At 45.8% G+C, this 24,842-nt stretch overlaps 1 protein-coding gene across 4 annotated transcripts in view; it reads left to right on the top strand.

Annotated features, from left to right (window-relative positions):
• The window catches only part of LOC119861738 (LIM domain containing preferred translocation partner in lipoma), a 523,166-nt gene that overhangs the window by 113,335 nt on the left and 384,989 nt on the right, over positions 1-24,842 (top strand). For 2 of the 4 annotated variants that reach the window (XM_038417228.2, XM_043491736.1), the window contains exon 2: positions 11,141-11,255. The gene's annotated coding sequence lies outside the window, so the exon portion shown is untranslated. Of the gene's footprint in view, positions 1-9,661; positions 10,444-11,140; positions 11,256-15,062; positions 15,831-24,842 lie in introns of those variants that run through there. The other 2 variants (XM_043491737.1, XM_038417231.2) reach the window with 2 other exon arrangements.

The following is a 24,842-nucleotide window of genomic DNA, read 5'->3' as shown; positions in this document are numbered from 1 at the left end:
GAGAGAGATCACTAATCATTACCTGTTAGGTTCACTCCCTCTGGGGCACCTGACATTGGCCACTGTCAATAGACAGGTTTCATAATAGCAGCCGTGTTAGTCTGTATTCGCAAAAAGAAAAGGAGTACTTGTGGCACCTTAGAGACTAACACATTTATTTGAGCATAAGCTTTCATGAGCTACAGCTCACTTCATCGGATGCATTTGGTGGAAAATACAGTGGGGAGATTTATATACACACACAGAGAACATGAAACAATGGGTTTATCATACACACTGTAAGGAGAGTGATCCCTTAAGATGAGCTATTATCAGCAGAAAGGAGGGTGGGAAGGACCAAAACCTTTTGTGATGATAATCAAGATGGGCCATTTCCAGCAGTTAACGAGAACGTCTGAGGAACAGTGGGGGGTGGGGTGGGGGGAGAAATACCATGGGGAAATAGTTTTACTTTATGTAATGACTCATCCACTCCCAATCTCTATTCAAGCCTAAATTAATTGTATCCAGTTTGCAAATTAATTCCAATTCAAAAAATAGTGTTGAAAAATAAATGCTTTAATAAAAAAAAGCCTCTCTGGAAAACAAAATCTGCCCCTTCTGTTTCTGTGCTGGCTAGGTGTAACCCTTATTTGGTCGCTTGCATTGTGAGCCATCGAAGAAGAGACTTCTGGACTCTGTGCTAATCTCACAAGCCTGAGACTCTAGCTGAATGAATGGAGCTCCTGGGCCGGTTAGTTTTGATGGAAATTGGGACAGGCGCCAATCCATTGTTTATGGTGCCAGCTGACTGCGCTTTTTTTAAAAAAAAAGTCAGCCTGGTTGGAGAATCCGTCTCCTGATCTTGCGGCTTTTGGAGAGGAGTGTTAGATGATAAAGCAAAGCAACTAAGACCATGAACTTTTAATGTAGGCGTTGGGGCCCGATGACCTCATTCTAAGCCTCTCGCTCTAAGTTTGAAACTATGACAATTTAGTATTAAAATGTCAAATGAAAGAGAATAGCTAATGTTCACTCATCCCAGGGCACTGTGCTATTACTCAGGGGTCGGGAGGAAACAGACATTTCTAAACCAGATGCAGAGATTTACTGGTACTACGGAGTGTCTTTTGATTATACTCCTTTTTAGATAATGGGCGATAATGCCTTTAAAAATACATAACCTCATGAAAGGTGGGTGACGTAGGGAATTGAAGTTGATTGTGAGATCTGGTGACCCATAAGAGTGAGCTGGTGAAATGAAATGTAATTGCTTTAATGAATGAACAAGATTGTCCATTAGTTTAGGTCCAAAGTTAGAATTTTGCTTCAATAAAAATCTAATATAAAAGCCCCCCAAATTATTTACTTTATAGCAGTAAGTTCTTAAGGGTTGCCTTGTGCTTATTGCTGTATACAAACGTGGAAAGCAGCAGTCTCTGTTCTGAAGGGCTTAAAATACATACAGATGAAGGAACATTTATTTTTTTCTAATACAAACCTCACTGCTCCTAGTTATGTTCACTTGTATTGTAGTAGGTTTTAGTAATCCTGTTATACGAGATGCTATACAAATATCTACAAAGAAACAGTCCCTGCCCTAAGAGATTGCGATCTAAATAGTATCTGGCTAAATAAGGCACTGGGCTGGGAGTCAGGAGATCTGAGTTCTGTTCCTGGTTCTGCCACTGACCTGCTCCATCACTTTGGGCAAGTCATTTCCCTTCTTTGTGCCTCAGTTTCTTCTTCCACCCTTGGTCTGGCTTGTCTGTTTAGATTACTGTATAAGTTTTTGGGACAGGCACTGTCTCTTGCTCTGTGTCTGTAGACTGCCTGGCACAATGATGTCCCAATCTACCCTATTAATGATAGTCTATGCAACCCTTTTTTGGTTTGAGATTGTAAAATATTCCCTGTTGAAATCTAGACCCTGCAACTGGTTTCTTTGCTGGATCAGAGAGGAGTCCGAGGGGAGAGGCAAGTGAAACTGACTGGTGTCATTCACAGTGTCTAGCCTAAGTGAAATGCAGACAGTAAATGGTGAGAAGTCAATTCAGCGGTTTTGAAAATAATCTGCTTTCAGTAATCTGGGTGTCGATTAGTCACATGGGGATGGGGAGAAGTTTTAAAAAAAATATACAGGGCCTGATTTTGCTATCAGTTGTGCACAGGTGTAAATCGTGAGTGAGAGCTGTTGGCAAACGTAGGTCAGTGCAGACTCGGGCCCAGGAATCATAGAATCATAGAATCATAGAATATCAGGGTTGGAAGGGACCCCAGAAGGTCATCTAGTCCAACCCCCTGCTCAAAGCAGGACCAAGTCCCAGTTAAATCATCCCAGCTAGGGCTTTGTCAAGCCTGACCTTAAAAACCTCTAAGGAAGGAGATTCTACCACCTCCCTAGGTAACGCATTCCAGTGTTTCACCACCCTCTTAGTGAAAAAGTTTTTCCTAATATCCAATCTAAACCTTCCCCATTGCAACTTGAGACCATTACTCCTCGTTCTGTCATCTGCTACCATTGAGAACAGTCTAGAGCCATCCTCTTTGAAACCCCCTTTCAGGTAGTTGAAAGCAGCTATCAAATCCCCCCTCATTCTTCTCTTCTGCAGACTAAACAATCCCAGCTCCCTCAGCCTCTCCTCATAAGTCATGTGCTCTAGACCCCTAATCATTTTCGTTGCCCTTCGTTGTACTCTTTCCAATTTATCCACATCCTTCCTGTAGTGTGGGGCCCAAAACTGGACACAGTACTCCAGATGAGGCCTCACCAGTGTCGAATAGAGGGGAACGATCACGTCCCTCGATCTGCTCGCTATGCCCCTACTTATACAACCCAAAATGCCATTGGCCTTCTTGGCAACAAGGGCACACTGCTGACTCATATCCAGCTTCTCGTCCACTGTCACCCCTAGGTCCTTTTCCGCAGAACTGCTGCCGAGCCATTCGGTCCCTAGTCTGTAGCGGTGCATTGGATTCTTCCATCCTAAGTGCAGGACCCTGCATTTATCCTTATTGAACCTCATTAGATTTCTTTTGGCCCAATCCTCCAATTTGTCTAGGTCCTTCTGTATCCTATCCCTCCCCTCCAGCGTATCTACCACTCCTCCCAGTTTGGTATCATCCGCAAATTTGCTGAGAGTGCAATCCACACCATCCTCCAGATCATTTATGAAGATATTGAACAAAACGGGCCCCAGGACCGACCCCTGGGGCACTCCACTTGACACCGGCTGCCAACTAGACATGGAGCCATTGATCACTACCCGTTGAGCCCGACAATCTAGCCAGCTTTCTACCCACCTTATAGTGCATTCATCCAGCCCATACTTCCTTAACTTGCTGACAAGAATGCTGTGGGAGACCGTGTCAAAAGCTTTGCTAAAGTCAAGAAACAATACATCCACTGCTTTCCCTTCATCCACAGAACCAGTAATCTCATCATAAAAGGCGATTAGATTAGTCAGGCATGACCTTCCCTTGGTGAATCCATGCTGACTGTTCCTGATCACTTTCCTCTCCTCTAAGTGCTTCAGGATTGATTCTTTGAGGACCTGCTCCATGATTTTTCCAGGGACTGAGGTTAGGCTGACCGGCCTGTAGTTCCCAGGATCCTCCTTCTTCCCTTTTTTAAAGATGGGCACTACATTAGCCTTTTTCCAGTCATCCGGGACTTCCCCCGTTCGCCACGAGTTTTCAAAGATAATGGCCAAGGGCTCTGCAATCACAGCCGCCAATTCCTTCAGCACTCTCGGATGCAATTCGTCCGGCCCCATGGACTTGTGCACGTCCAGCTTTTCTAAATAGTCCCTAACCACCTCTATCTCTACAGAGGGCTGGCCATCTCTTCCCCATTTTGTGTTGCCCAGCACAGCAGTCTGGGAGCTGACCTTGTTAGTGAAAACAGAGGCAAAAAAAGCATTGAGTACATTAGCTTTTTCCACATCCTCTGTCACTAGCTTGCCTCCCTCATTCAGTAAGGGGCCCACACTTTCCTTGGCTTTCTTCTTGTTGCCAACATACCTGAAGAAACCCTTCTTGTTACTCTTGACATCTCTTGCTAGCTGCAGCTCCAGGTGCGATTTGGCCCTCCTGATATCTTTCCTACATGCCCGAGCAATATTTTTATACTCTTCCCTGGTCATATGTCCAACCTTCCACTTCTTGTAAGCTTCTTTTTTATGTTTAAGATCCGCTAGGATTTCACCATTAAGCCAAGCTGGTCGCCTGCCATATTTACTATTCTTTCGACTCATCGGGATGGTTTGTCCCTGTAACCTCAACAGGGATTCCTTGAAATACAGCCAGCTCTCCTGGACTCCCTTCCCTTTCATGTTAGTCCCCCAGGGGATCCTGGCCATCTGTTCCCTGAGGGAGTCAAAGTCTGCTTTCCTGAAGTCCAGGGTCCGTATCCTGCTGCTTACCTTTCTTCCCTGCGTCAGGATCCTGAACTCAACCAACTCATGGTCACTGCCTCCCAGATTCCCATCCACTTTTGCTTCCCCCACTAATTCTACCCGGTTTGTGAGCAGCAGGTCAAGAAAAGCGCTCCCCCTAGTTGGCTCCCCTAGCACTTGCACCAGGAAATTGTCCCCTACGCTTTCCAAAAACTTCCTGGATTGTCTATGCACCGCTGTATTGCTCTCCCAGCAGATATCAGGAAAATTAAAGTCACCCATGAGAATCAGGGCATGCGATCTAGTAGCTTCCGTGAGTTGCCGGAAGAAAGCCTCATCCACCTCATCCCCCTGGTCCGGTGGTCTATAGCAGACTCCCACCATGACATCACTCTTGTTGCACACACTTCTAAACTTAATCCAGAGACACTCAGGTTTTTCCACAGTTTCGTACCGGAGCTCTGAGCAGTCATACTGCTCCCTTACATACAGTGCTACTCCCCCACCTTTTCTGCCCTGCCTGTCCTTCCTGAACAGTTTATAACCATCCATGACTGTACTCCAGTCATGTGAGTTATCCCACCAAGTCTCTGTTATTCCAATCACGTCATAATTCCTTGACATCACCAGGACCTCCAGTTCTCCCTGCTTGTTTCCAAGGCTTTGTGCATTTGTATATAAGCACTTGAGATAACCTGTTGATCGCCCCTCATTCCCAGTATGAGGCAGGAGCCCTCCCCTCACAGACCTTCCTGCCTGTGCTTCCTCCCGGTATCCCGCTTTCCCACTTACCTCAGGGCTTTGGTCTCCTTCCCCCGGTGAACCTAGTTTAAAGCCCTCCTCACTAGGTTAGCCAGCCTGCTGGCAAAGATGTTCTTCCCTCTCTTCGTAAGATGGAGCCCGTCTCTGCCCAGCACTCCTCCTTCATGGAACACCATCCCATGGTCAAAGAATCCAAAGCCTTCTCTCCGACACCACCTGCGTAGCCATTCGTTGACCTCCACGATTCGACGGTCCCTACCCAGGCCTTTTCCTTCCACGGGGAGGATGGACGAGAACACCACTTGCGCCTCCAACTCCTTTATCCTTCTTCCCAGAGCCACGTAGTCCGCAGTGATCCGCTCAAGGTCATTCTTGGCAGTATCATTGGTGCCCACGTGGAGAAGCAGGAAGGGGTAGCGATCCGAGGGCTTGATGAGTCTCGGCAGTCTCTCCGTCACATCACGAATCTTAGCCCCTGGCAAGCAGCAGACTTCTCGGTTTTCCCGGTCAGGGCGGCAGATAGATGACTCAGTCCCCCGGAGGAGAGAGTCCCCGACCACCACCACCCGCCTTCTCCTCTTGGGAGTGGTGGTCGTGGAACCCCCAACCTCAGGACATCGCATCTCATGCCTCCCAACCAGCGGAGTCTCCTTCCGCTTTCTCCCCCCAGACATATCATCTGGTCCACTCTCCGCATTGGTACCTGTGGAGAGAACATGAAAGCGGTTAGTTACCTGTGTCTGTGTTACTGGAACCCGGACATTCCGCTTACCTCTTCTGGAGGTCACATGTTGCCAAGCTTCTTCACTGGCCTCTTGGCTCCTCTGTGCAACCTGCTCTACATCTTTAGAGCTTTGTGCCCCTAGAAGGCTATCCTGAGTTTGGTCCAGAAAATCCTCAGTCTCTCGTATACAACGCAGGGTCGTTACCTGTTGCTCCAGACCTTCAATCTTCTCTTCCAAGAAGATTTTTAGTCTGTCAAGGTCCATTTTAATCAAGGTTCGTGATGACTGATCCCTCTTTCCTTCCTCACTGCTCCCCTCTGGTGGCTTCCTTTGAACCTATGGCTCGCTCATTTGTTCCCCGGGAGCTCCTCCCAGATGCACTTCAGTTTCCCTCGCTCCTCAGCCTCCCTGCTTGCCTTTCTTTTCCTTTCCTCATCTGCCTCCAGAGGCAGCGGTGTGTACATTTTAAATAACGCCATCTACAATGGGGCCTGCATCATACTGGGGCCCCACGAGCTGGCAGCCCTGTGCCCTGTGCTTTGAGGAGCGGTCTGCAGAACTACAGCCCCCCACCCTGTCTGCAGAACTGCTGAGAGGGAGAATTTACTGCCATTCTTCCTTCCTGGGACAGAAGGGTGGAGCTGGAGAAAGGAGCCACTCATGGCATGAATGTTTTCCCTCCCTTGGCCCCTTCCAGTTGGGGTACTGGCTTTCTAGGACACCCTAGTACTTGTCCAGTGCAGTCTAAGCCCTTCCGTTCTGTGCTGCTCTGAAGGAATGCACTGCACAATAAATCTATAAGCTCACTTTTTGGGGGACAATTTTATGACCATTGGGAGTAAACCTGAAGCTTTAGTGTAAAGGCGAAGTTAAAAATTGATAATTTGTTCCTGCAGCCAGGTTTGCCGGCTCAGGAATGCAGGCAAGGATGGAGGTGAGGTCATGGTTTACATAGGAAAGCCCTCCTGCCCTTATGTATGCAAAGTCCTGTGCGTGAGATGCTCCTCTTACAGGAGCTAATTTTACCCGTCAGCACTGATGCAGCTGGCCCATATTGCCTCTGACATCATCCTTCCTTTCGCAGGATGTCCTGAGAGCACAGCAATGGTAAGTCCCAGCATGTCTGACATGGACACTCCAGTTGTGGTTGATTTAAAAGCCTTAGTTATCAGAACAGCTTGCTACTGGGCACAATAGATTAGGAGAGTGCGTACTTCATCATGGGTGGAAACCTCCACTGCTATAAATTGGCATTGACTTCAATGTAACCGTGCCGATTTACACCAGTGGAGTGTCTGGCTTCCTGGTTTTCCGCAGCAAGCCCACCTCCGAAAAGGCAGCAAGTGAGTGGTAACTGTCACTGTTCCACTCAATTCACTTCCCAACAAGGGTTGGCTGTTGGCAGGAAAAGAAAATCATCCAAAAAAAAATGAGAAAACCCACTTCCAGCTTATATTTTTTGCATGATTTTTTTTATTGAATTCTTTTCAGAAAAGTTATTATTGTCAATGTGTATAAAATAATATAACCAAAGAAACCAAAGAAACTTAATAAGGACCCAATCCTGCAAACATTTACTTGGTGAGTAAGAGTGAAGTTACCCAGATGTGTAATTGTTGGCAAGACTGGGGCCTAATACCAGATAGGCCTAATCATAATGCTCTGAAATATCAAACTGAGCTGCTTAATATAGGCTCCGCAATCAATGTTCAGGCACCAAAAGGTAAGGGGCCTGGTTTTTCGGCAGTGCTGAATATCCTGGAATCTCATTCAAGTCCATGGAAGCTAAAGGAGCTTAGCAGTTCTGAAAATTAGGCCATTTATATTTAGGAACCTAATCTTGAAGATTTTGGCAACGAATCCCAAGCATTGGACACCACGTGTGTTAAAGTGTAAGACTGTATCGTTCTAAATCCTCCAGATTTTTAAAGCGTTTTTCATTTCAACTGAAAAGGTCAGATAGAGGTGGATTGAAGTCTAGAGACAAAGGGAGGCAAATTAATTTTCCCCTTCCTCCCCAGGCACCTGTCAATCATACACCAACAGACCCTTGTTAATTCACACTGATAAGTAACTCATTGAGAGCTTGTCTACACATTATTTTAACTGTATCGGTATAGCTAAAGGCAGTACAGTCCCTCTAGCGCAGACATGATTAGAGCAGTACAGCTATTCTTTACCAGAAGGGGAGTAAGCTACATTGGTATAAGGCATCTTCATACCAGTATAATTGCATCTACATTAGGACTTTTACTGGTATCACTATTTCGGTTTTTTAAAAAAAATCACACCCCCTACCAAAATAGTGACCCCAGTAAGGTTTTCAACTGTAGACCAGGCCTTAGAATGGATAAATGTTGTAAATTAGCAGAAGAGCAAATGAGATATATTTTTTTAAAAGGCTGCTACATCATACAATACGTTTGACAATTGCCACTTTAATGGCTGAGATTTTCAAAAGTAACTAGTGATTGTGAGTGCCTCCATCTTTGAGTGTCCAACACATGAGACAAAGGGGTTTTATTTTCAGAAAATCTGGAGCACCAGTCATCAGGTTTGTTATGCTGGGCACCCAAAGAAAAAAGGAGGATGGGCAGTGGCAAACAACATCCCAAGGAAGGGCCCCAGACAAGAGGTCTGAGTCTAGGAGAACGTCCCATGGCACAAACCCAGAATGAGTGAATAAACAGCCGACTCCCAGTTGGCTTAGAAACACGTGGGACCCAGCAGCAGACTAGTATCTGTACACAGTGGTAACATTTAAAAAATGTTTTAGTCAAACCTGCTGAACGCAAAGTCTGATCGGAACTGTTTTAAAACCAGGTCTGGTCACAGGAGGATTGTCTATGCTGGGCTCCCACCGGCACTAATGCTGGCTCAGCTGAACCAATCTTAGACCTAGTGGGGAATGGTCTTTAGGTTTCCCCATTGCAAATAAGGTCTCAGGGCATCTTGCCAGGAGCCTATGGGCAGCACCTAAATTGCATATAACTCTACATCAGTTTTACATGAAATGTAAACACCCCCCCCCAATATTTACTTGTACTTGTCTCCTCTTTGATGGGTGGAGAGAATTTGCCTGTTGGCTGAGTTTATCTGCAATAATTTTTCATCTTTGTCTATACTGTGCAATAAGTTGAAGAGGCCAGTAATGGGTTGCGTTTTAGGCTATTGTATGTAATCTGTCTGTGGCTTGGCTCTGCCTATTTTAAGTTATAGGTCTGGTGACGCCTGCAGTAAGCACTAGGAAGGCTGATAACTCTGATGCCTCTTGTTCCTGTACATGAGTCAGATCCTGAGATGCATCAGTGCTGGGCTGAGTCACAGGGAGAGCATACTAGGTTTGATCTTGAATGGTGCTGAGTGCTTTGGCCCAGTGCAGCAAAGCACAAAGAACTGTGGAAACACAGGGCTGGAAGCAGCCTTGATAGGTCATCTAATCCAGTCCCCTGTATTGAGGCAGGGCCAAGTATTGTCTAGACCATCCCTGGCAGGTGTTTGTCTAACGTGCTCTTAAAAACCTCATACGATGGCATTCTGCAACATCCCTGGATAATTTGTTCCAATGCTTAACCACTGTGACAGTTAGGAAGTTTTTCCTAATGTCCAACCTAAATCTACCTTGCTGCAATTTAAGCCCCTTACTTCTTGTCCTGTTCTCTGTGGTTAAGGAGAACAATTTGTCACCCTCCTCTTTGTAACAGCCTTTTATGTACTTGAAGCCTGTTATCATGTCCCCCCTCAGTCTTCTCCTCTCCAGACTAAACAAACCCATTTTTTCAATCTCACCTCTCATAGGTCCTGTTTTCTAGACCTTGCATCATTTTCGTGGCTCTCCCCGTGACTTTTTCCAAGTTTGTCCACATTTTTCCCGAAGCGTGTGGCCCGGAACTGGACACAGCACTCCCACTGAGGCCTCATCAGTGCTCATCAGCATGTGATAGTCCCATTGACTTCAGTGGTACTACTTGGGGTGCTTAAAGTTGAGCACATGGCTGCGTGCGGTGGGTGGATAAGGGAAGAGTGCTGAATACATTGCAGGACTGAGCCCAATGCAAATTAACAACTTTTCCACGCTAGGGATCTGCTCCTATTGAAACCCGAGGCAAAATACACCCCTTGATGTCAGTATTGCAGCATCAGGCTATCAGTGCAGAAAGAAACAACTCTTAAAAAGGATATTTTGCAAATGGAAGGGGAAGGAAATTATCCTCCCTTTGGAATCTGTACCCTTTTATAGTCCTGCTGGGGAAGCAACAGAAGAGGTGTCCAGTTTGTGGGAAAACTAGGTGCCTTCCTCTTGCATGACTGCAAACAGTCTAGACGTAACCACTGGGGTTTTACTACTTGTGATAGAAAAATATTTCCTCGTAAGTAGTACAGGTGAGAGAATTGCAAGCCTAAGCTGAGTGGTTCTAGCATCACAGCCACAAATAGAAACCGTGCAGCCTGATGAACCCTAGTGGTGTGTCTCAGCGCACCACACGCAAACACATTGGTCATGTGGGTTGGCCACACTTGGAGTGGCAAAGCCAAGATGAGAACCAGGACTCCTGACTCCCAGTGCTCTGCTCTGACTGGTAAAGAATAACTCCGCTTACATTTTATGCAAGGGTGAAACTGACACAATCCTGAGTTTTCAGGGCTTCCCCTAGAAGGCAGCAAAGTGAAATGTATAGGAATTGAGTCAGGTTCACTTTGGAGCTCGGTCCCATAGCAAGCAGCAAGAGGACCTGGGATGTGGATCCAGCCGAGTAGGAAAGGGAAAGGCCAATAAAAGCTTCTCCGCTGTTGTCCTTACTTTACTCCTGTTGATGATCAACCGTATTGGTCCCAGAACTGCACTAAGTAATTCCATGTGTGTATTACTCTGACTGTGGAAAACGTTGGGGTGGAGGATCACATCCGGCCCCCTAAATGAATAAGGTGGGGTTTAACAGCAACAGAGCAGCCCAGGTATGCTTGCCAGCTGATCATATTCAAACCTGCCCCCCACGTCATTTTTGTCTCCTTTTCCCTTCCCCTCTTCTAAGAAGTTAGCATGGTACCTCGAAAGTCTGCTTCACTCAGTGTCCTGGCTGGCACTAGTTGTAATCCTGTTCGACTTGCAGACAGTGGGTGTCCCAGAGGAATCCACATACTAAACCTCTATCTGATTTTGCAGTACAGGGACAATGCTCAAAACATCCCAGAAGTAGTGTGGTTTAAACTGCAAGCTTTGGAAAATAATTGTAGAGAGGCCTGTTCATCACGGGGGTTAATTGTGTGTCTTTCCAGGGCTGGGAAAGAAATCCAGAGTTGTGACTCAGGAGGAGACTTCGGAAGGAGGAAACCCTGAATATCTTCAAAGTGCCTTTCTGCATTCATCCAGGAGTGTTCAGCGCCAGAACCGGTACGTAGACCTATTTCTCGGGGAACACGGGCAATTCTGTGCTGGCTTCACCCCAAGAATTCCAAATCTAGACTCTTGTTTGTCATTTTCCATGAGGAATCGTAATCACTGAATGGAGAGAGGAGGCTCATTGAAGTTTTAGACACAGGCACTAACTTTCTGCAGTGCTGAACGTCCTGGCACTCGGTACCTTCTGTGGTGGAGTATGAGGTGCTCAGCACCTCTGAAAAGCGATTAATGTTCAGAACCCTGGGCTGAGTAGAATTTTAGAGCTTCTGTTATGCTCACTGAAGTGGGTGTGCTGAGGTCTGACACCAGGTGTGTCTATAATATATGTGAGGGGTGTGTGTAGATGTAAATACATAAAATGTAGCAGTGTGGATATAGATGAAACATGTATGTGCAGTACACAGTGATGCGGGAGATCTATAACGTTAAGATATGTATGTGCACGTGTGTAATATATCATCTGTGTGTACATGTGTGTAAAGTATTTGTATGCATGCACACATGTACTCTCTGTATATGGAGCCATTTCATAGCTACCAGATTCAGCCTCCTAGGGAAATGCTTCTGGCCAAGATGATGAAAGCCAGCTCCTGCTTTTCTCTGACTTCTGTCTATATTAATTCTTTGTGACCCAGTATTTGCCTTTGTCTGCAAATGGGAGCAGTCACACGCCTTTGCGTTAGCACATTTGACAGCGCATAGTTTGTCTGCAAATCTGACAGCTGCTTTTGAAATGCCCCAGATCCTTGCCTTCTGCATGAGGGCCTGGCGTTTGCCCTGTGTCTCCCCGTGACGCTGCAGAAGCCCACAGTGGTGTGCGTGTGTTGCAGCTGGTGTGCTCTGTCTGTTGAGACGGTTATGAATCAGATGTACTGAGGGATCCTGGTTATGTCATGTCATTTAGGTGAAATTGGTTGTGGCCTGACCCAGTGGCCTAGGGTTGGTGATCCGTACTGCTGTGCAGGGCACTTGGGGTGGATTTTTTTTTTTTTCAGTCCCCAGGCTTTTGTTTCCCAGGCCAGCACAGGCTGAGCGTGTGCAGGGAAGGAGCAGTTTGTGTTGTACATCAGTGAACTCTGTCTGGGCCGAATTTCTCCCTGCTGTGCTTAGATGCCTTGCAGTCTTCCATGAAGACAGAAGAGCTGACATGCTAAATAGACAACATAGTAATGAGAAGACTAAGGTAAAATTGGAGCAAGGAAAACGGGGGGAGATCCTCGGAGTTGCCCAGGAATGAGAGGGTAGTGAATAGGCCCTCCGGGGCATTTTGGTCTCTAATATGCTCATGTCATAAAAAGACGATGCACTTATTTGCATGTAATGTGATGCTTTGCATGCGCTCTCAAGGTGCCATACTGGCTGTTTACGTGGTTCACTCTGCGTTCCACTGGTACACAGCCATCGCTCGCGGGAGATTAGCACTTTATTCCATTTGAATTGGCGTCGTTTAAACTTGCTGGAAAGTAGCGCTCCCAAGACAGGCTGCCTGCCAACCCGGATCATTACCTTGACCAGGATGGGTTTGGTCCCCGGCTCTCAGCCCGTTTTTCTCTTGATACATTATCTCTGGTTGAGAGTCCAGCCCTTCCCTGTAAGGTCACGGACCTATTAGCCCCATGCTGTGGGCCAAGTGGCTGTAAATCATGTCCTGCCAGCCCCTGTGTAAATCAGACTGGTGCGTTAACAGCTTGCGTTCCTTCGGGGTGCGTTCCCTTAGGCCCCCACTCGCTGCAGCCTGCGTTTCTCTCATGGTTGGTAGATAGAGCAGGTAGGTGATTTCTCTCTCGAGCTGACACAGCTGATATTTCTCCTCCCGGCAGACGCAGGCAGAGCGATGGCACTTGGTGCTGGTTAAATGTGGCCGGCCCTTTTCCCTATTTTTGCTCTGAGTCCTGATCCACAGAGGGTCGGTGTGCTCCTATGACAGCTTTTCTAACACCCGCCTCTCTGCTCTCTTTGTGCTTGGTGCTCTGAGGCTTCTGCTGCCCATTTCTTGTGCTTCCTAGTGTCTTGTTCTGCATTCCTTGGGCAGGTGGTTTTACAGAATCTATCCAGGCACTGATGTGGCCTTTATCACCACAATGGCAGAGCGCCTGCTCCCACTGATACCAGGGGATTAGCCCTTGAATGGGATAGATTAGTCTACCCCATACGGCACTGCTGCATTAGGAATGAGCCTGGCTTCCATGCCAAAGGCAAGTGCAGCTGGCATCTCTGAGTGCTGTCATTGGGTTTTAAAAAAGTAATTCAATGGCCACCTCCCAGGAAAGACCTAAACCTGCAACCCATCCCAGCTAACACAACATGCTGTGCTGTTGTGCATCCCGTTCATTGCCCTTTGAATTAATAGTTGCTCATGTTAAGTCTCTTACATTTAAAGGGGGGGCAGGTGTTTGTGTGTTTATCTCTGTTTTGTGTGCGCATTCTGCCTTGTCAAGCTTTTTGTGCAGTGGGAAGGGCTTTAAACTACACTTGATTCTCTTCCTAACAGGGAAGAGAGCTCTGGTTTCTCCAGAGCAAAGGTGCTCATGTTCTCCATCTCCCATGACATCAGAACGATCATATCCTTGATCCCTGGAGGCCTTGGTGCCTGCTGCGTGCCCCTCGCTGCCTATCTTGGGTATTTATTTGGTCCCCATCACTGCAATATCTTAGCAGTTCAGATGTATATCCTCACAACACTCTGCGTGGTAGGGCATTGCTATTATCTCCATTGTACAGATGGGGAATTGAGGCACAGAGAGGCTAAGTGACTTGCCCAAGGCCACACAGGAAATCTGTGGCAGATTAAGGAATTGGACCCGGGTTTTTCAGGTCCTAGTCTAGCGCTGTAACCACTGAACCATCCTTCCACTCTGTCTTGGCCCCTTGATCCCTTGATGCCCCTCCAGAACCCTTGGTGCTGTTTTGATTAAAACCAAATATCACTTTTTAAAGTTGATTGGCCATACATGGGCAAAGCCAGCTTTGGCGTTCAGTGCCTCTAAATCTGACAGCATCTTGTTTTTTTTTTTTTTTTAAAAGGAACTATGGTAGCATCAGCTTGACAGCCTGTTCCTGTTGGAAATGTTCTGAATTACACATTCCTCAAATTCTATATGTTCAGTCAAGCTAATGACTGCGGCCGTTAGCTCCGGGTGGGAGGTTCGCTCTCTCCCCAGACAGAGGGGTTATAGAAGTTTTTAGTCTGGGCTTCTCCCTTGGGCACAAACGTTGGGATCCGCTTCCCTTTTAACTCTGGAACAGCCTCTAACTCTCCCTCCCCCATCCCTAGTTGTGCATTGGCACTATACACCCCCCCTACATAGCATTCCCGCAGCTTAGGTTCCATTGGCAGAGCCTGTTGAGAGGGTATATCCGGCCTCTGTGTTTTTTCAAGTGTAATAAAACCTAGGTCACGCCTTCCTCTGGAGACACCTCGGGGACATGCCACGGCTCTGAGATCTAAAACAAATGCTTTGGTCTGAGATGTGTGGGTCTGGGGATGCTCCCCTGAGGGTTTGCTATGCTGGGGAGTCTGTTGCTGTGACCAGGCTATGCTCTCCTTTCTGCCGACACCACCCATGGTTTGGATCATGCTCATCTCTTCCCCGGTGAGCTTTTCAGCTGTGTCCTGCTCTGGCTGCTGCTCGGGACCTGCCTGTGCGTTGATGTCTTGGCAAGGAAGCCGAATCTACCCAGTCCCCTTTAAGTGATGGTTTTTTTTTTTTAAACTTACAAAAGATCTGCTTGGCCTCCTGCAAATTGTGGGAACTTGACCCCAAGCTCCCATAATTCCCCAAGAGGAGTGTTGATATCCCACAATGCCCTGCAGCAAAGTCTCACAAGGTGGTGTAGGGGCCGCTGGGCTGCCTACCCACGGTGCAGTGCACCTTTTACTGATACAGTCTTTTCCAGGGAGGAGGCATGGCACCAGCAAAGACCAATAATGTTGGTAGCAATATGCCAGCAAAAATGCTGCTGGTAAAACTACCTAGCGTAGACTTGGCCCTGGGGTTGGCATTAGGTGGCGTAACAATGTGGGTGGGGAGAGTGGATCTTCTGAGATCTCAGACCTGTCCCTTGTTGGTTGGTTGCTTTCTCCCCAGTACACGATTGCAAACGGAATTAAATCCACTTGGCGTGTTGCACTTGGAGCCGGGAGCTTCCCAAATGCAGACTCAAGAACTGCAGTGCTACTGGGGCATGCAGCGTGGTGTGCGTCCCGTAGAGTTAATAATTCACACACAGCGCAGAATTCTGTCTCAAGATGGGCAAGTCGTCCAAGTGGCAAGGCTAGGGAGAGAAGGGTGATTTTTTTGACATCCTTTGGAGTCTTGATCTCCATATTTGGAAATGTTTACCCATTGCACTGGTCTATTGGAAGGGGAGGGGAGGTGACTCAGGGTTTGGTGGAAGCAGGGTTTGAATTCCTGGAGTAAGTTTTTTTCTTTTTTTCTTTCTCTTTTCCCCTTGTTTTGGAAGCCAGTTATCGTCAGTTTTCAGCTCTCTAGCTCCTGGATCTCCTTCCTAATGCCATCTGCTTTAGGGGGGAGCGTCTGAGTGAAAGAGATCGTCTGAATTCCAGTAAGTACGTGGTTATTGCAGAAGCAAGGGACTTGGTTTTTTGTTTAGTCAGATGGATTGGTTGGGGGAGGAGGTGAAGCGTGTTATGACCTGTAACCTGGTCTGTTGAGCAGGAATCAAAAAGAAAGAGACCTCCCGCAGCAATGAGAATTACCTGGTGGATCTATCTCAAAATCAAACCCCAGGCTCTGTCATTACCTGAGGGCCTAATGTTTGGCTGTAGCTGAAAAGATCCTTTAAGCAGGCTCCAACTCCGTCCTTCGTTCCACAGGTTAATGCAGCAGGACAGTAGAGTATTGTAGAGTGAAATAAGTATACCCCTAGAGTAGCATTCGGCAGGTAAAACACAGCTTATGTGCAATTTCGGTCTCATAAGCAACTGCGTGTATTAATGGGGCTATATAACCTGCAGGTATATTTGCCGCAAAAGTTAATATTTAACTACATTTATTGTGCAGCAGGAAGAAGTTCAGGCATTTTAACAGGCTGAGGTTTTTTCTTCCCAAGTTTTCAGTGTATAGTTTTTCCTGTTCTTTTGTGTTTTCCTCTTTAGTGTGAGTATATAATCTGTCTGATATTACAGCTATCTGATTTTCCCCCAACCCTCCCTTTCCTAAAAGGAAACTACAGTTCATCAAGAAAGGCAGCACTAAAAAGACCTGGAGCATTTTGTTTCCTGTTTTAGTTGTGTCAACTAAAGCCATGCCCAGGAATTTGGAATTTGTCCCTCTATTCTTATTGCAGATTCATTATTCTGCAGCATGTGCAGGGTAATTTCTTTCTGCTCAGAGACGAGGGGGAGAGCTTTTAACGTTGATTCTGAGTGGGTTGAACGCCAGTGAGTCCTGTATTTCTAATGGAGAGAAGTGTCCTTAATCTTTGAGTTTGGGAGGGGCAAGAATGGGGAGGGGTTTAAATCACTGGTTGTGATCATGGATATCTGTATCTTCTTTCCAGCTAGTAAATTTTAGACAGATTGAGTCTGTTTTCTTCATACTTTGCCTATTTTAAAGTGTAGAGCTAGAATGAAGGTTTTTTAAAAAAAGGAGTACTTGTGGCACCTTAGAGACAAACAAATTTATTTGAGCATAAGCTTTCGTGAGCTACGGCTCACTTCTGATGAAGTGAATAAATAAATAAATAAAATAAATAAATTTGTTTGCCTCTAAGGTGCCACAAGTACTCCTTTTCTTTTTGCGAATACACACTAACACGGCTGCTACTCTGAAACCGGTTTTTTAAAAATTATCCTTTTTTTTTTTTTTTTTTTTAAATTACGGGAAGGATTTGCATTGGTGCTAACTCAGCTGGGCAACTGACTTGATCATTGTTGGCATCAAATGGGCATCTACTTTAGGGTATGAATCAAAGGACAGTCAGCCTCTGAATGATCAGGGTAAGTAGGCCAAAGGACTTGCTGGACACAGTCTTGCAGACACTGACTGTGTTTGGAGTTTGCAAATCTCAGTTGCATTTAAACCTTCATTGATTTTCAACGCATCATTTATATTACTGCAGCTCTTAAAGGCCTTAACTGAAATGAGTGCCCCATTGTGCTGTGCACTATACCAATGGTTTTCAACTTGTGGTCTCTGGATCCTGGGAGTCTGCAGACTAAGATTTCCAAAGGGGTCCGCACCTCCATTTGAAATTTTGTAGGGATCCGCAAATAAAAAAAGGTTGAAAACTACGGCACTATAGCAGTACATAGTAAAGGCTAGTCATGGTCCCAAAGAGTGTACAGCTTCTGAATCCCAGTCCAATACAGTAATCAAAAGACCATCCTTCCTTTTCTGTACATGTTTATATAAACATGCTTTCCACCAGTGAGACTGAATGCTTTCAGTGTCACTGGTGTGCTGTGCTTTTTGGGTGTTTGACTCCTGAGCCTTGTAGGTTTCTGCAAAGTGTGAGTGTCATTTCACTGCCAAACATGTCTGTCATTCAGTCATTCTTCTGGTTGGAAGAGGAAAGATCCCTCCAGCCAAGCGCACATGTGCCTGCATCAAACCAAGCTCAGGTCCCCACTTTGGGTCGCGCTTGGAAATATGTAGTGACCCCATGCAAGAGTGGGCCCAAAATTCTCCAACCAGTGGATGCTGAGTTTGGTACTTTTTTAGGGGGAAAAAAATCAGATTTGTGCCAGGGCAAGAATTGTGACATATTGTTCATCTGATTTCCTCTCCCCCCCCCCAACTCACTGCTTGTTGGAAGAGAAAATGAGCAAGGCAGTGAGGCTTCGCTAGGCGTACTAGACTTGGCCCCCAAGACAATACCAGAGAGAGGGTTAAAAGGCATTTCATCAGGAGAGGCACATGTTTAGGGTCTTTTGCCAGCTGTATGAGCACAAAGATGGTGTGAAGTTTTATGTGCTTCTCCGTCTCATCTCAGCACCAGGAGAGCGCATGCTGGGCGGGCATGAGGATTAACTGGTCCATGGAGGCTGATCTCCCCTCTCACTTCACTCTGGACTGAGACCCGTTGAGCGCGGCAGTACGTGGGAGCAGCTGATGCTGCTACTGCCCATGCTATTCCAGGTGGGTGGATAACCAGAGGACTGCAGCCTCCCAGAGCAGTCCGTCCAGCCCACTTTTCAAGTGATGGTAATCAGATTCTATGATGGATGCCTCGTCAAGGATTGGCGTGAGCTCCGTGGATGGAGCCATTAAGGAAAGTCCCGTGAGTTAGGACAACTGTCACAAGATATTCCTATTGAGGCCCAGCCATCCAAAGTGTGTGCCTTATTAATGACTTTGCACTCTGGGCTTGCACGTCAGTGTACTTACAGAGCTCCTTATAGAGCTTTAAATGCATTTCTGAAGCATTTCTGGGCGGGCTCAGCAGGTTTCAATGATGTATTGAGTGCTGAGGACTTGCTTTGTCTTCTGTGGTGTGGGAGGAATTGGCTTGTACGCTGTGCTTCATCTCCATGCTGCAGCCTGGTGGAGTGATAACAGAGCAGCTCCCAGGCTCACCAAGTGCAGGACGTTGCTGCATTCAAAGCGTTCTGTTATTGCAGCACAGTATTGACTCACACGCTACTGGAGGAATAAAAATGCACAGATCTATGCTAGCTTGGGAACCTTTAAAACTTTCCTTGTGGAGGTTAGGGGAAAACACCCAGGTACCAAGGCGATGGGTGTGTTATGATATGAAAGGGATGGAGAATCTATCAACTTGCCTAGGCTGGGTGATGGGATTATAGTCCCAGATTCGCAAAAAGAAAAGGAGTACTTGTGGCACCTTAGAGACTAATTTATTTGAGCATAAGCTTTCGTGAGCTACATCTCACTTCATCGGATGCATTTGGTGGAAAATACAGTGGGGAGATTTATATACACACACAGAGAACATGAAACAATGGGCTTTATCATACACACTGTAAGGAGAGTGATCACTTAAGATGAGCCATCACCAGCAGCAGGGGGGGAAAGGAGGAAAACCTTTCATGGTGACAAGCAAGGTAGGCTATTTCCAGCAGTTAACAAGAACATCTGAGGCGGGTGGGGTGGGGGGGGAGAAATAACATGGGGAAATAGTTTTACTTTGTATAATGACTCATCCATTCCCAGTCTCTATTCAAGCCTAAGTTAATTGTATCCAGTTTGCAAATTAATTCCAATTCAGCAATCTCTCGTTGGAGTCTGTTTTTGAAGTTTTTTTTGTTGAAGGATAGCCACCCTCAGGTCTGTAATCGAGTGACCGGAGAGATTGAAGTGTTCTCCGACTGGTTTTTGAATGTTATAATTCTTGACGTCTGATTTGTGTCCATTTATTCTTTTACGTAGAGACTGTCCAGTTTGACCAATGTACATGGCAGAGGGGCATTGCTGGCACATGATGGCATCTATCACATTGGTAGATGCGCAGGTGAACGAGCCTCTGATAGTGTGGCTGATGTGATTAGGCCCTATGATGGTATCCCCTGAATAGATATGTGGACAGAGTTGGCAACGGGCTTTGTTGCAAGGATAGGTTCCTGGGTTAGTGGTTCTGTTGTGTGGTGTGTGGTTGCTGGTGAGTATTTGCTTCAGATTGGGGGGCTGTCTGTAAGCAAGGACTGGCCTGTCTCCCAAGTCCCAGATTGTGTACTTGTAATGATTCTTTGCATCTCTGTAACTGAAGATTTCAGAATCCTTAACAAATATTGAGTCAAGCCGGTGAGCCAGGAGAGAGATTGTTATCCTCGATGTACAGGTGTAGAGACTGAGGCACATGGTGATTGTGACACAGCCAGGCACCATGGGAAATTTGGAAATAAAACACAGATGTCCTGATTCCCACAAGCCAATCCTCTCCCATATGTTAAGCTCCTTCTGATCCAGGTAGCTGAAGTTTTGCAACCTTAAGCTGAAAAGTGCTATTACTTATAAAGTATTCTTTTTTTTACTATTAAAATTACACCCACTGAAAATTAATGCAGCGATTACTCAAAGGCAAACTAAAATCTGTGAGTATTTAATACCACTGACGCTTGTTGTCAGTATATGATGTGATCCCAACAACATATTGTTATGGCGGAATGCTACTCTGAAACCAGGTAGTGATGTTACTTAATCTTAGAAGTTTTTTTTTCCTTAGCCTGTGAGCAGTGTACAGTCTTTGAAGAAATGCTGTATTGTTGTTAGCTTTGTGATCTGGTTCTTTTGTGGGATATGTTGCAAGCAGCTGGAAAGTTGACGATCTGCCTTAATCTGTCTAATAGAGTCAATTCTTGGGGCAGAATTGCTTTCCTGAGAACCAGGTATTGGTGTTTGGGATGAGATTTCTGAAACAGCTTGTGTGCTATTTCTGACCACCTCTATTCAAGGACTGGTGTATCTGGTATAAATAAAGAAGTTACATTAAGAATATACCCAGAGTGTGCATCACCAATTCCTCCTCCAGTAGGAACCTGACCTGCAAAGTCCCCAAATCTGCTACTGCTTGGTAGAGGGGGCATGATATTGAGACTCATCAGTCTTTAAAGAGTTTTCTAACATCCAGCTGGCTCCCTGTGCTAGGAAGGAAGCCGGTTCTTGCTCTGTGCTGGTTGTGCATTGTGAAGCTCCTACTCTGCAGATATCGCAGAGACCAGTTCCAGCAGAGTTGTCCATTGTGGCAGCTGCTTCCCTTCCGTATAGTTTTTGTTTTTCTGATAAATCTCTCTTTATCAGTGTAGGCAATTTTTTCTAAAAAAGGAATGTTATAATCTGTTGAAATTAAAACCAAAAAGATGTGGGGAGGGGGGCGGTAACTGGATGTTAAGAAATAGAAAACAATCAATTAAATCATACATTGTGTGTAATTTTTCCTTGGTAAATTGCCATGAAATTGAAGAGCATTTTAATAATTAGTCATTTCACTTGCATTTGAACTCTGCCGATGGGTTGTTTGTATGGGAACTTCAGTCATTTCACAGTGGGACCTCGTCTTTGGTACTACTCCATTTGCCTTTTTTTTAAAATAAAAACCAAAAAACCAAAAACACTCTTACTACCCGCTAGAGCTTGTAGTCAGTGGGATCATCTTTAGTAAAAGGTGATTTCATGGGAAATGTGAGGGTGCCCCAGCTAAAATGGAAGGAATTGTCTGTTCTGGAGGTGAAGCTTTCCATCAACAGTCATGAAATATGTACAAATGTGATACTTTCTATCTGGGAGGGATTTACAAATAACACAGACTTGCCATACCCCTAAAAGACAGGAAAAATATTATCAGCTCCAATGTACCAATGAGTATTGCAGATACAGTGGTTAAGTGACATGTCTGAGGTCACACAATGAGTCTGTGTCAGAGCCAGGAATAGACTTTAGATATCTTGACTCCTGATGCTGAAGTTGAGCCACATAATGACTGTGTATCTCTGTATGGCTTCTTAACAAGGTATTTTTACCAGCAAAGCAGCTGTTGCTAAAAACAAAAGACCAAGATTTTATAAAACAACCAGTGATTTAAGGGGGCCTCAGGTTTTACTACAGCACTACATTAATGTGCACTAGGGCACTTTTAGTTTGCACCAGTCAGTGTGCAGCACGTTGGTGCATTTTAAAACCTCTCACACCTCTCTGGGGCGCATTGCTGCTCCGTGTAGACAAGTCCTGAGACCTCTTAAAGGCTGCTGATTTTCAGAAAATGCTGAGGCCACCTTCAGGTGTCTCAAACTGGGCACCGCAAAAATGAAGCATCCAGAATCACTAGTCACTTTTGAAAACTGTAGCCCCAAAACTCAGCTGCTGGAAAAAGCCACGTTGTAGTGGGTCATGGAATTTTTTTCTCATCTCTTCAGCTGTGTAACCTTGCCCAGTACACAGTTACACACATGATAATGTTGCAGAATAACACACACAGTCATAGAACTGCTTATACTACACTAGGAGTCGGTCGCCGGCCAGCTAGAACATTCAGCACCAGGCAATGTGGAAAGGTGTGGGCTAGGCTTGCTACCTTTTTAATGGCTGGTAATGGGACCCCCAAGACCCTGCCCCCTATTCCGCCCCTTCCCCCAGGCCCCATCCTTGCTCCGTCTCTTCCCCCAAGATTAAAAAAACTGATATCAGGGCCTGTCAAATGGCACCTGGACACATGAGCCGAAACCTGCACTGTCCAGGTGAAAACTGAACGGATGGGCAAATCTTCAGATTCCATTTTGAATGCTTATGCTTAAAAATTCCTGGTTTGTTCAATGCTGAAGTTTAGGGAAGTGCACTTGGAAAGAAGGGAGGCTATTTTATGTGTTGTGTTCTTCATTTTCTGGATGATTGCTTTGTCTACAAGTGCCCTGAATTGATTTCTCGTTTCCTGCTAATCAGCGGGCCCGCAATTACTATTGCCTCTGATTGCAGCAGTGATGCCAATGAGAGCTTTCATGTCTCTGAAGGCTGTGCACTCAAATCCCTTCCTTTCTTCGTGTACAATTTGACTGTGGCCGGGGGCTTTTACCGCTTTGCCTGAAGCGTTTAGATGAGGGTCCTGTTAACACAATACGTTGTTATCGTACAGAGCGGCTGATGTGCAAAGTGCGTCTAGAACATTGTGTTAGTTATCAGTTAGTTCTATGTGGAGAGGCACAAAAGGGCTAAGAGCTGTTTGGGGTTTTTTCAGTGAAATGTCATTGATCAGAAAATATCAATTCGCCAAAACAAACCTGTTGTGGAAACGTATTGGTTTCGACAAAACTGTTGTTGGGAAGGCTGTCCAGTGCCGGGTTGGAATTTCTGAACAGCCCTACAGAGAGGGATCTCAGAATAGTCAGGAGCCTGTGGTCGGGCCCGGGTTCGACTCCCTGCTCTGAATCGGGCAGAGCCGCACCTGGGGGTGTAGGGAAGGGCGTTTCTGATGGCAGGAGCTGCGAAGGAGAAATCTCAAAGTGGCTGTTGAAGCTATAGAGACAAGGGACTCGTTTTGGAGCTAGTCCAAAACAGGCCCATGACGGATTTTCAAAGCAAAGAGGGTTTTTGAGAAAGAAGAGTTTGAAATGGATGAGTTGTTGGAGTTCTTGTAGGTTGGGGCATGTCTGAGAAGGTGGGCAGGTGCTAAGGTCCAATAAACTGCGTCAGAAGGAGGCTGCAGAGCAGGGAGATGCTGTAACATAACCCTAAGTGTTGGAGTATCTTCTTTTAAGATAAGGAACCAGCTAATTGTATGAACTCTGTCAGCTGTCTTGTGAGCACTCTTGCTCTTAAAAAGAGAAAAGGAGGACTTGTAGCACCTTAGAGACTAACAAATTTATTTGAGCATAAGCTTTTCGTGAGCTACAGCTCACTTCGTCGATGCATCTGATGAAGTGAGCTGTAGCTCACAAAAGCTTATGCTCAAATAAATTTGTTAGTCTCTAAGGTGCCACAAGTACTCCTTTTCCTTTTTGCGAATACAGACTAACATGGCTGCTACTCTGAATCTTGCTCTTAGTAGCCTATTTACCAAGTATCTCATGCTGCTGACAGTCAAGGAGCGCTAATCCTGCTGGGTGACTGCTTCATCCTTTGGAGACTTTCAGCGCCAAAGCAGCCAGCCAGTTAATTTTGTCGACTGAGCGCTGAGCGAGGGATTGGATGTTCAACTTCCAAAGTGGCTTTTGCTTCAGGCTCATGGGTTTTTCATGGGTGTTTGGCCCTACCACTCACCCTGGGGCCAGTCTTCTACACAGAACCTTTCTGTTCTCGTCTTCTCATTCTGACGCACGCCAAAAAAATCCAAAGCCAGGTTTCAAATATTAAGATCTGTGGGCCAGATTCTCAGTTGGTGGAAATCATTGTGGGGTTCAGTGGAGCTACCCTGACTTACACCAGCTGAGGATCTGGCCTTTTGTATTTGCTATCCCAAAATCTTAATGAAAACTGAGTGAAAATGGGGTATAGGGTGGAGGTTGAAAATAACACAGGTTAGTCTTTTCTGGCCACATTCTAGCTGTGAATAAGTGTGCTGCTCACACAAGCTTCTGCGGCTCTCAAGGTTTGAGCTTGTGGGTTAGCAGTATTGGTAAAGCTCTTAGTTCGTGCACCTCCGCTTCTCAGCCATTTGTGAAGAATGTTGATAAATTTAAGTAATAGTCCAGGAGATAAGAGATAAGGAGAAATAGTCTTGCGGTAACCAGCTTTAGATTAGCATGCTTCAGAGAGAAAGCAAACATAAAGTGGGCTTAATGTTGGCAGCGCATGCAGAGCTATCTTGGAATGCTGATATTATTTATTTATCATTTACACAGCCCTGTAAATTTATATGGCACTTTACAAACAGAGGAAGACCCTTGTCTGGAAGAGTTTGCAATCACAGTGAGAGGGGGTCCAGGTGAGGGAGGGTCTGGGTGGACTGCTGGAGAGGAAAGCAAGATAAGGTGGGTTGCTGGAAAAAGGGACCTCTGTGAGGAGGGATTTGTAGGCGGCCAGAAAAAGAGCCTTCGGAGAAATGGATGGAGGTTCGAAGCTGGGAGTGGAAAGTGAGGAAAGGCAGTGTAAGGAAAGAAGAGTGAGAGGGGAGTGAGAAGAGCAAAAATGATGACTGACAATTATCTCGACTCTCTTTCTTTTTGGT

The sequence above is a fragment of the Dermochelys coriacea genome, chromosome 9, assembly GCF_009764565.3.
Source record: "Dermochelys coriacea isolate rDerCor1 chromosome 9, rDerCor1.pri.v4, whole genome shotgun sequence".
Classification (NCBI taxonomy): Eukaryota; Metazoa; Chordata; order Testudines; family Dermochelyidae; genus Dermochelys; species Dermochelys coriacea.
Note: the sequence above shows the minus strand (reverse complement) of the source record. Positions and strands in the feature narration are given on the sequence as shown.